Source organism: Anser brachyrhynchus (genome assembly GCF_964034855.1).
Source record: "Anser brachyrhynchus genome assembly, chromosome: 17".
NCBI lineage: Eukaryota > Metazoa > Chordata > Aves > Anseriformes > Anatidae > Anser > Anser brachyrhynchus.
This window is the reverse complement of record NC_137710.1, coordinates 5,587,232-5,599,128: the sequence shown is the minus strand read 5'-3', so window position 1 is coordinate 5,599,128 and position 11,897 is coordinate 5,587,232. Positions and strand designations below refer to the sequence as shown.

The following is an 11,897-nucleotide window of genomic DNA, read 5'->3' as shown; positions in this document are numbered from 1 at the left end:
GGGAAAAGAAGCAAAGGGAAAAATAGCTCCCCTCCAACACCCACATTTCATTTTTTTTTTATATATACTTTAGCATTTCTTTTCTTTTGATTGTACAGCAATCGGGCTAAAAATTTTACCTGGTGTGAATGCAGTGAACTTGATTTACAGTGGGGGAGAACCAGGTTGTAACAGGGAAGTTTCAAGGAGTACAGAACAGGGAGAAAATAGAAACAGTTCATGGGGTATCACATATTTTAGAAAAACAGAAACTTCCAAGAGTGTCAGAAAGGTTCCCCTTTCTTCGCCCTGACTCTTCAAATTTTTCCTCTTGCACCAAAATAGACTGTTTGTTTATTACAGCAGGAACTAATATTTTCCCTGTAGCCAGTTAAAAGAAATACATCCTCTTTGTGGCTTTGAAAATCCCTACAGGATTATGAATGAATACTTCAAGAGTGTATTATAAATTCAGACATGTCTATTGGGCTTTCAAGTATCACAGCGGGAGCTTCTTACTGAGGCAACCTGAGGGTAAAGGCTTTCCCACCTTTCCAAAGTGACTCCTCCCACAAAATTTTCTTAGGCTGAAGTTAAAAAAAAAAAATTCACCCTACCTAGTTGAGCTTCTTAGAGCTACTTCATTCTAAGAAGAGCTGAATATAGATATAATTTAGTACAATCACATACCCAGACGTTGCTCTGGAGCCAGCTCAGTTTTCCTGCCATATGCAGTATCTTGCACACTTTTTAGTGGCAGGTTGTTGTTTGAAACCAATGTGTTTTTTATTTTAAGGTCTAAGCAGGCTAGTTAAAAATACTTGTTTGCCAACACGTGCTGTCCTAGATGTGCTATGAGCACCTGTCATTATCTCCTCCAAATTCTGCTGTTGCTCCTACTTGCCAACTGGCAGCGTCACAGCATTGTGACAGCGGTTACAAAGTAGGATTAGACATAGCCCATTTCTCCGATCCCCTGCTGCGAGTGCTGAACCAGCAACTTCGCCATGTTTTGATCAGATGCACTCAGCACTGACATATAAATCAGGGACAGTACTAAAGGGATAGGGGAGGAATCAGCAACAAAGAGCCAAAATCAAGGGCAGCTTAGAAGGAAAAACAGGACTAAAGAGAGTTTAAAAAGCACATAGCTTTGAATCTATATGTACTTACTTCTGAAGGGGATGAGGAGCGTTGTTACTTTTAAATGAATTCACGCATTTTCAGGCTTTTGAATGCACGTTGCCCCAGTAAGAAACCTCCAGTGGGCTGAGCCTCAGAACAAACTGCAAGATGAAAATGAGTTTTAACTGGAAACTGTTAAGGGCAGTTGTTAAGAAGTCCTGTCACACAGTCTTTGAAATTTAAGAGCCACCTGCAGCAACTGGTGTAGGTGGTACTTGTAACACTATGCTTGATGCTGACTTAATGGCTCAGCAGATGTTGTGCATTAGGTGGAACTTCTTCATAAAGATTAACTGAAAGGCTTAAAGAGGTAAATGCATTATCTTTACGGATGTCAGCTAAAACTACAGGGCAGTATGAAGAAAAAAGTTGAAGAAAATGGTGATCTGAGGATTTTTCTTGTTCTGTTAGTTATCAGACCGAAAAGCTGGTGTCACGGTGCTCCAACATTGTAGCAATGGAGGAAGATTTGGTGCTGGCAACTATTCTTACAACATACAGAACAGAGCATGAAGGTGAGGAAACATGTTGTATTTGATCAAACCTTTAATATGTGATATTCTTGGGCATTTTTGCAGGACAATGCTCTAATACACATCTACTCCTCAAATACTTTACATTACAGTCTGTGACTGAACTTTGGAGGGCTTTCAGAGAGGAGCGGTGTACATCAGCTGACATGAGCTCATGTGGTTAAAAAGAAGCATGGCAAAGTGACATCAAACACGTCTGATTCCAGCCTGACATAACTAATAGACAAAAACCTCTCTGTTATTCTATTCCATAGTGAACAACTTGATCTGAATGCAAGGATTCTGTATTTCCACTGGTGAAACTGAAGAACAGTTTCATCCTTTGCCCTGTCTGTCTTTTTAAACCTGCTAATTTGTATTTATGACTATAAATACAGAGATCATACCGCAGGTCAAGCATTTTCTAGAATTCTCTGGTGTAGAGACTCACTCAGTAAAACACATCCTGTAGTTTTAGCTGGCAAATATAACAGAAACAAGAATGAAAGTAATAAGATCTTAGGCACTTAGGGGAAAAAAAAAAAAAAGAAAAAAAAAAAAGATTGTTATCTACATTTTTCATTTGCTGTTAGTGAGAAAAGTAGCCAGCAATATGTAGGTCAGCATCAGTAGCTGCTTTGGTAGTCTGAGAACAGTTTAAAGGAAGGAAGAGGTTTCTCTTTGTGGTTGAATAAGTTACTCTATATCCATGAAGTAGCTGTGTCTCACCCCCAAAGGGAGAAGCATTATCAGCAAATGAATGAACAGGCATTCTGTGTTATGCCAGTAGCACTGTCTTTGAAAACAAGGGAGACAAGAAAAACAGATTTGGTGTGGCTTTTATTTTCCTGTCGACCATTGTAATGGAGCTCCTCCATTAACTCATTCTTGTCAGGTTGAATTGAAAGTGACAGTTAATAACTTACACCAGCATCTGCTTTCACTTGATTGCAATAGAGCTCTGCAGTGTCCTCACAGTGTTTGGAGAGACATGGTTTGTGGGCAGAGGTACTATCTTGTATTAGAGTATTAGGCACAGATGGATCAAAATAAAAAGATATGCTCTTGGACCAACAATCTCTTCTTTAGGTCACCTGGAAACTGCAGTTCTTACTGATGTACTGGTAAAATCTAGCGGGTATAAGCATTCTGCTTCAACTAAGTTATCAGAAGTTCAGTTCCTTACTGATACCACCCCACTCACTTAATTAAGCTGCACTGAGCTTTCCCAGGAGGCAGAAGCTGCATCTGAGCTAGGAAAATAACAAGTATTTTTATTTTACAGTCTATGCAATGACTGATCCAGATGATAGCCTCTTGTGCAGTGTGGGAATCAAGCAAATCAGAGCAGTGACAGGGAAACCTCTGGGTCAGCCCATGCAGTGGTACTGCTCCTGCAGTCAGTGAGCGTGTGCCAAGCAGTGATCCGCCAGATGGAGGCCTGCCTTGCACTACCCTGACAGCTCATGAAGGACAGGGTCCTGGGCACGCATGTTATCTGGCAGCAAGCGTTTCAGTGTTTTCCTGGTTCTTCCTCTAATCCCTTAGACAATTTATAGCATTAACACAGTATGTTATACTATCCCTTTGAATACATTCTAACCTACAAAAAATTACATTAGTCAATGTTTTGCTCTAGCTACTTCTGCAAGCAAAATTTTGTGTCGCTCTAAAATTTGTGCTTGGTCTTTTCCATGAGACCTTTTTGTGCTCAAGTCAAAGTAATAGATCTGTAATTGGTTTCAAAGCATGCTTAGATTGAGATACGTCACACACTGTAGTCGAATTCTCTGGACATTCCTTAATAATATTTACTCTTGTCATCACACTTTCAGTGATTTTCAAACATGAGGGACTGTTGATGTCAAATTTTATATTGTTCTTTCATCAGTGTGTAGGCCAGCATATTTTGGTATACTCACTTTATTCCATCTGTCAGGTAGGACAAATTCTGCCTTTAATTATACCTACTTTAAATGAACACTTATGTCCAAAAGTGTTGATGCCTCCCAGTATTTCTACACTGATTGTCTCACAAAGCATTTGGCTTGGTTGTTGTTGTTGTTGTTTTCTTCACATTGTCACATTGGCGTTTTTTGTAATCTGATTTACAGTATCTCCCTTTCATCTTCACCTGCAGCTTTTTCTGAATGGAGTACATGGAAAAAAAATCCTCGCAAGTGGGACATTTTCCCAGTGATGATCTTCACTGTTTTGCTTTCTTTCCTTCCTTTTTCATCCCTCCCCTTATTTCACTAGATTCTTTCGTGGTGGCCTAGATTTAACATCCTTTTACTGCCGATTCTTGTAGTTGCAAAACTGTGCTAGTATTATATTGTATTAGTCACGAAAAGTTATTTAGGACAGGGACAGTCTTTTTCGTCTATGTTAGCACACAGATGTCCTGAGCCAGAATGGGAACTCAGAGGTACTGCTCTCATATGAATGGTAGCAGGAGAGAGAAATGTATCTGTATGCCTATACCTGAGATTGATGAAGGTAAATGTATCTAAAATTTGAATGAAACCTATTCTACTTACTCACTTCATTTCTGATCCATAATGACCCTCCTCCTTTATTTTTTCAGAGGTCACCTACTTCTTTACTTGCTCTTCTACAACCCCTGTCCTCAGCCTTTTTATTTCCTTCAGATTCTTGCTCCTGAATTATTGGAGTATTGTTCACAGCTACTCACTGTAGCAAAAGGGGACAATGTTAATGACCAATTGAAACAACTTAAGATTTGTTACCAAGAAGTTCTAGCCTGACCGGGACAATTCACAAAAACAGCAGTATAAGGCTAGGAGTCTGTATTACTATTCCACTGGCCACAAGTCAAGCAAAAAATATTCCTGATTTCCCTTCCAACAGCTGCTCATGTCTACTTGTTCATCAGAGACTACCATCTGTTCAGCTTTGCTGATTTAGTGTTTGGATGTTTGTGCCCTGTACCAGACCTCACATCAGTTTTGAAAACAAATCCAATCAAAAATGAACCTTACTTCTCCTCCTTCTTACTCAGTTACTACTTTTACACCAGAAAATCTCACAGTTCTTCATTGGGACACTACCAAAATAAAGCACTGATTCAGAAGAAAAGAACAAAGGGGACAAGAATAAGCAGGAATCAGAATTTCTTCAATCTGTTCTAACAGAACATACAACCACAGGCTATCAGTATGCAAAGGCTAAAAAAAAAAAAAAAAAAGAAAGCCTTGTTTGATGAACTTGCAAGCAACTCAAGAGCTGCTGCTCCCTTCCCTCAATTGAGTGACTGTGTCATCAAAGGGCTTTTTGCATCCATAGCATCCAACAAACTAGTTTGTAAGTCTTAGGAATTTAGATAGCATCCTCTTCTTGGATTTTGAATAGGGCCTTCTGGATGTGATACTAAGCTTTGTTCCTTGGTAAGCTAAAGATCCTTTTCTCTGTGTAAGTGCGTGTGTGTGAGACAGAGTGGCTGTGTCAGAATGGATGATCTCAGCTTCTTGAGTGGCTTTAATTGTATAGGCTAATCATACCATACAGGCTGATTTCACTTACTCTGTCTGTGACACAGTAAGCCTCTACGAAGCACAAACAATACAAGAATAAATAAGCCCAAATATTAATCATTCCTGTCATTGTAACTGTTGAATGTTGCAGGTGACCTGTGCGAAAATGCTGACAGGCGATGCAGGGAGGGTTAGAAAGAGAAATATGTCTCCACTGCTATCACCTCTCTATGCTAAATGGTTTTGGACAAAGGAACATTTAATCCTTAGAGCTCATATATCTGAAAAGCATCTGATTCATATTTGAAATGAGGGGAACTGGACAGGCGCTCAGTACTTTCAGAATATTTTCAAAGGAGAGAATAGTCCTGTCCCTATTGTAGACTTTGATTTTGGAGTATGATCAGAAAAAATAGTATTAATCTCCCCGGGGGACTCACACTTCCTATATCAGAGTGGGTAAGTCATTAATTACCTTCCAAGTTCCTTACAGTGCTACAAGCAGAAAACTCACTGAACTCTGCTCTCAGAACAGTCCTTTGCTCATTCTTTCACCCTGCATGTGTGTGTAGGGCAGTAAGGAAGTTTTGGCAAGTATATCACACATACCTCAGTATGGAATGTCATTAGAATGATTTAGGAAAGAGATTAACCAAAACAGCTTAAAGTGATATTTGCCAATAAGGATCAGAAGCCTGTTAAAGAACACAGCCATTTTGAGCCTCTGCCATTTGCCATCTGGCTCCGTTTCCAGCCTCCCCTCCTCTCCTAACACTCACAGAAACTTAATCTCCCTCCTTTCAGTCACAACCCAGATGTGCAGCTTCTCTTCCTGGGCAGCAGGAGGAGGTAGGGCTCAAATCCATTTGCTTTCAATGCTCTCCCACTGGAGCTGTGGTTTGCTTGCTTGCACTTGTCTCTCTAGCTGTATAGCTGAACTGAGACTGTTCTACCTCAGTGCAGACAGCTGAGATCAGTAATAGAACTTCTACACACAGAAACATATTTTATCTGTAAACAGCTAGAACTAGCCTGCCCTACACTGACCTGTCGCCAGCAGAATTGCGTTAAAAGAGCTATCTCAAAAGCAATATTTTTTCCTCCAACAGTGAAGCAAAGCTTGAGAGGTCATAGGATATATTATGTTAACTCTAGGATTTTCTACATTTCTCTGATTTTAAATCAGAGGTTGAATTAATAGAATTTCTTTGCATTAATATCCTCTGTTTAACCAAAGGAAAAAATGAAATGAAATCGGCTGTGCTTAATCATGTTAGTATTTAAATTGTTCTAATTAGACTTTGAAGTTCATGTGTAACTTAGGTGAATGGGATAAAACATGACTATGACTCCAGTTCTGCGGGTTCACTTCTTCTAATTCTCTAATTTAGATCATGGCTGGGCTAACACAGAAGCAGGTGTGTTTACATTGCAACAGCTGCTCTTTGGTAACAATGCTGACTTCAGAGTTAATAGGAGCTTGGAATTCATTGGCCATTGAAAAGTACAGAAAAATTATCAAGTTACTCTAAAGATCTATAACATCTGTCCCTTGATTTTTTTTGTTTGGTATCCTTGATATTTTTTTTCTTCCAATATTAAAGTAGTGTTCTCAGAACAACAAAAAAAAAGGCAAAAACAAAAAAAAAATCAAACACAGTTTTCTGTTTTGTGTTTTTCCTTTATTTTTTTTGAGAATGAACAAAGAGAAAAAGAAAAAAAAAGAAAAAAGAAAAGAGAAAAAAAAATTGCCTTTATCTTTCTTCAATGAAGAACCACAGGAACTGACAGGAACAGTTTAAAATAGCCTGTAGTTCTAAAATATATTTCAAAGAAAGTGCATACAAGGTACAAATGGCCATTCATGACCTCTGATTTTGCAGGCTGTCAAACATCCTGAGCCTTGAGAGAATGAGAAACAACTCAGTCTGTAAACAATGGAACTAATGGAACCTGGTTTCCTAAAGATTTCTGTGGTACGTACCAATACTCCCTCACCTAAACCTGTCTCCCTATTGCCTCCCTTCATCACCATGGCCAATACCACTTAGGTAAAAAATACCCTTACAATATCTCCAATGATCTTTTCACGACCAAGCCAGGATTTGAGGCATTGCCTTCCTCATAATATTCCTATTTTCTCTCATTGCCTTCATAATTCCCCATACAAGCCTTCTCCCTTATTCCCCAGCAACCTTTGTCTCCTAGATGAGCAAGAAGTAGGAAAAAGTGTGACTTGGACAGATCTACCTTTGTACTGGTGAACCAGCCGGCACATACCTGTTGCTCGGCCAGGAGCTGTGCCTTGGAGTGACCAGGCCATTGAAACTGAGGCTGCGACAGCAGAGAGCTCCCTGCCTTCTGCTCTCTGACTACTGAACTCAGGAAATGTGTGGGAATTTAAATTCTTCAGATCTCCACATTTCTTTTAAGCTAAGTAGAAATTAGCTGATAAGGTGAACAGAAATCTAAGGGGGGAACAGATAAATACTGTGAATATGTAAGCTTTATTTCCTTAGTAAAGCTGGTTAAAAATTAATTTGGAACTCAGACTACAGATTTGTGTACTCCTTAACACAATTAGAATGGCCAACTTCTTAACATATAACAGTTTTTCTCTCTCTTCTATGTATTTATATGGTCTGTATTACCATAGTAATAGGATCCTGGCATCCTTTAATAAATGTGAGGAACGTCCCTTCCTCTCCCCAGTGAAGATGACCAGTACTGTCATCCCAATTTTAAGTGCAGGAATTGTGCCAGAGAGCCCCTAAGGCCCCTGCATGGAAAGTAAGGCCTAAGCAAAGGGGCACATGCGTTGCAGCATGCAGCATTCTAACACCTTGCTGTGTACAAACCCTCAGAAACACGTTGTGTGATGCAGTTCACCTCAGCAACCACAACCTCATAAAGAACACCACTTTTTGCTGTACCAAATTCATACTGAATAACAAATGCAGAGCAGTAACATAAAAGTAATCAGATTAGGTCCTGGTTTTGGTTTATTGCTATCCTTCTCATGCCCCTTTCTTTCCTATTCCTTGTATTTATTTTTTTTCTGCTCTTTTCTCTATTTTTCCTCTTCTCTTACTAAGCCATCCATTTAAAAGAGGTATTTTCTATCTATAGCACTTGAGAAAGAGCTTGTTTGAATAGAGCTTGACTCGGACCCTTCCATCTCACATCTGTGGCTCCACAAAGGCAGGAAATGCTTCCTATTTGTTGTTTTCTAGAATAGTTTTATGCTCATAGTAAATTACTGGCTCTCCCTTGACTATGAAGATTTTTATTCAGAATGCATAGCTTTCCATCTTAAGAGGCTGTATTGACCATGCTCTGCAAAAAGTTTATACCTTAAAAAACAAAAAAGGCATCAAAATTTGATTAAGCAGCTGCAGGATTTCATTGTACAGTCTCTCCATAAGCTTGTGATGCACCTGACTATGTTATTACAGATATAGACAAATATTTTTTTTTTTCTGTTAAGAAGTTTAGCTATGTAATCAAAAGTAATTCAGTACCTGTTTAGCCTTGCTACTAGCTAACAAGAGGCAGATTCCACGCCCTAGTAGAAAAATGATCAAAAGTTCTTTTGGCGTCAATGAATGCTAAATAAATAATAGCAGTAATAATAATCATGAGGGAACAAACTCCTAAGACTCATGCAGCTGTGTGCATTTTTACATTTTTTTGTAGTTTATACTTGAATCACATCTCAGGGGTTGTTACCGTGTAGGTGAACAGGATTAAAGCCAGGTGACAAAGTGTGGGACTTCTGAAGTATCTTAAAAACTGGCATAGACATGAATGGGGGCTAGGCTGGACAAAAAGGGAAGAGCTATTATAGACTGTCACTTCAGAAAAAGCATTTAATGTAATCACGTGTGATTATGGCTCAGAAACACAACAAATGCTTTAGAGGGAGGCAAAAAAGAAAGGATGTACCTGACTGTTTTCATAAGGCTGCTTACAAGTGATACAATAATACTTTCTTATCCAAAGTGGCAATCAGCTGATATCCTGAAGCAGATTTGATTATCCAGCTTACAAAACACAATGTCAGTTGTCATATAATTACCCTAAATCATTCTAAGAATATACTATTTTCATTGCAGTTATGCTAGGGAGCCTTGGTGACAGATCAGAATCCACTCTGCAATGCCTCAACACGTAAAGAAGAATTGGTGATTCTTTCCCCAAAGAGTTTGTGGAAGATGATTGACAGGAAAAGCACGTGGAATCTGTCCATTGATATTGGTCAGCACAGCAAGAAGAAATCACATTACACCAAATGTTTAACCAGTATTGTTTTTGTATAGGCATCATAGGGGAGTAGACCTTTAAAAAGGTATTACAGCAGCTACAATGCAATTACTTAGATTACTTAGGAGATGATTAAGAGGTGCTCCACCTATACAGAGAGACAATCCAAAAAAAAAAAAAAAAAAAGAAAGAAAAAGGGCTTAGAAGAGAAAATAATAATTAACTGATAAAGGTGGCATCAAAAGGAGTAATTGTGGAAATGACACCTAGCTAGTGTGTGAAATGTTAGGTAACCAAATCCACAAAGAGCCTTGAAAGTAATTGAAGTGGTAGAGAAGGGACATGTTGTAAAGACAAGCCACAAACAGATAATGCCACAACAAGACCCAGCCAAGAAATCGGAAAGATAATCTTTGCAGAAATGTGTTGATGATAAAATTTAGATTGTTGGAAAACTGTTGTCAGCAAGCAATGTTGAGATTTTTATTTGGATAGGAGGGGAGTCTCCTTTGAAAGAGCTAAAAAGAATTTTAAAAAGTAACATTCTGGTTTAAAAAAGAGACAAAGTGAAATCAACACTACAGATTAAAAGCGAACAAGCAAAAACTAAAAAAAAAAAAGAAAAAAAAGAAAAAGAGGAAATGGGAAATGAAATCAGTTAGTTGTTTTGGTTGATTTTGGCCACCCCACCTGAGTGATGTCAGAGTATCATCTTTCTGTCCGTCACAGGACAATTGTTTATGCCTGTGCAAAATCATTAATTGCAAAAGAACCTTTCAACTGTTGATGAGATCAATGTAATACAGGGCTATTACTAAAAGTATAATCTTCTATATGAGACTTTATTTACAATGATGACGCACAAAATGGAGAGAATCCTGCTTAGTTCTTAAAAGTCCAAGTTGAATGTGGAGGACTGCCAGTTAAAAAAGCATTATTTACTAGTGCCATCAATGCATTTCCTGTGGAAATCAATGAAATAGAAAAAAGGAAAACAAAACAAAAAAAAGCAACAACCAGCCAAACAAACAAAAAGAATATTCTGTGCGATTCAATTTGTAATTGTCCACTTTCAGAGTAAACCACATGAAAAATTCATTTAAACATTATGGAGTGAAATGTTCAGGTGATGAAAATAAGGGAATCTCCTATAAAATCAATGAAGCTTTGCATTGGTTAAATATGTTTTGGTTACCTCTTTTTTTTTTTTTTATATATGGTTGAAAGCCAGTATTATTTATGTGGACAACAATGAATAACATTCATTGAAAAATCACCAGCAGATGAATTTTTAATGTGGATAAAACCAATAAAAAGTGAACATAGACTATGCTGATCATTTTTATTATTCATTATTAAGGAAGATGAAAAGAAAAGACATTGCTTCGTTAATGCATTAAAGCCTCCTCCCCAAAAACGTCTATGACCTACAGAAAGCAGGGGGGAAAAAAAAAAAAAAGTGATATTCTCTAGAAGGAGGTCGATGTTCATTCTTGGAGATCCAGAAAATGCCCTTTACAGCACATAATTTCATGTGGAAAGGATCTATAAAATTGCAAAAGCTGAAAAATATCACAAAAGACAAAATATGTGTCAAGGTTTCAACAGCACTTTGGTTATCTGTATGACTGTACACAGTTCAAAACTGTCAAAGAAAAGAAATAACATTCCACTTGCATCTACAAATGCTTGCATCTGAATTTGTAATTGGGGCAATTACCAACTAAATTACCTGCCTGCATATGTAATTAGGTAATCTGCTACATTTTTGTGGTGCTGACAGCCTTTGTAATTGTGCCCTGTACTTTCACTGAGATCTAGTAATTAAATCAAAGGACAGAGAGCCTAGAGGTTTCTGGATCCTTATGTAGGCTGAGTCACCTGTTGATTCTATTGTGTCACACCTGAGTAGGCAGTTCAATGGAGTTAATCAGTCATTCTCACCTGGGAACTAGTCATCTGCTGCAACAGATATTATTGTGTTTACAAATATCAGAAAGAATGGCATTCTGAAGATTTCTAGTGCAGGATAAAGCTTAGTATAGACCCAGAATCCTTCCACCTCTCTGCTAAATTGTAGGTCATCTAAGTTTAAAAGAAACAGATTTTATCTACAAAAAATCTCTTTAATCCAAACACACAAATTAATTGTCTAGTTACATAGTGGTAAAAATGTCAGTATTTGTTTCCTTTTTATTTTTTTTTCTCCTTTCTCATAGGAACTTCTTATAAGAAAAGAGCACCTCAGTAATCAAGTCCAGAATCCCTCCACCAGAGACAACCATGCAATAGTCACTCCCCCAGAAGGGTCCACAAAATTGCTACTCCCTCCCTGTCTCTCACAGACACTTCCTATCATCACACAGTGAATTTTAGACCTGAAGTAAAAGATCGAGGGACACACTTATAATTACTCTTGGAAAGAGAGCAGAAAAGATGAAGTATGTTACCACCGATTTATACC

General features: G+C 38.1%; 1 long non-coding RNA gene across 3 annotated transcripts; it reads left to right on the top strand.

The window, feature by feature from the left end:
- The first annotated feature begins 1,488 nt into the window (after nucleotides 1-1,488).
- Nucleotides 1,489-10,478, top strand: LOC308179464. Of its 3 annotated transcripts, none has more exons than XR_013940383.1 (3): nucleotides 1,489-1,679; nucleotides 7,054-7,146; nucleotides 9,286-10,478. It is a non-coding gene; the product is annotated as an uncharacterized lncRNA (long non-coding RNA). The 3 variants fall into 3 exon arrangements; XR_013940384.1 differs by lacking the exon at nucleotides 9,286-10,478 and adding an exon at nucleotides 7,379-7,709; XR_013940385.1 differs by lacking the exon at nucleotides 9,286-10,478 and adding an exon at nucleotides 7,362-7,709.
- The last annotated feature ends 1,419 nt before the right edge of the window (nucleotides 10,479-11,897 follow it).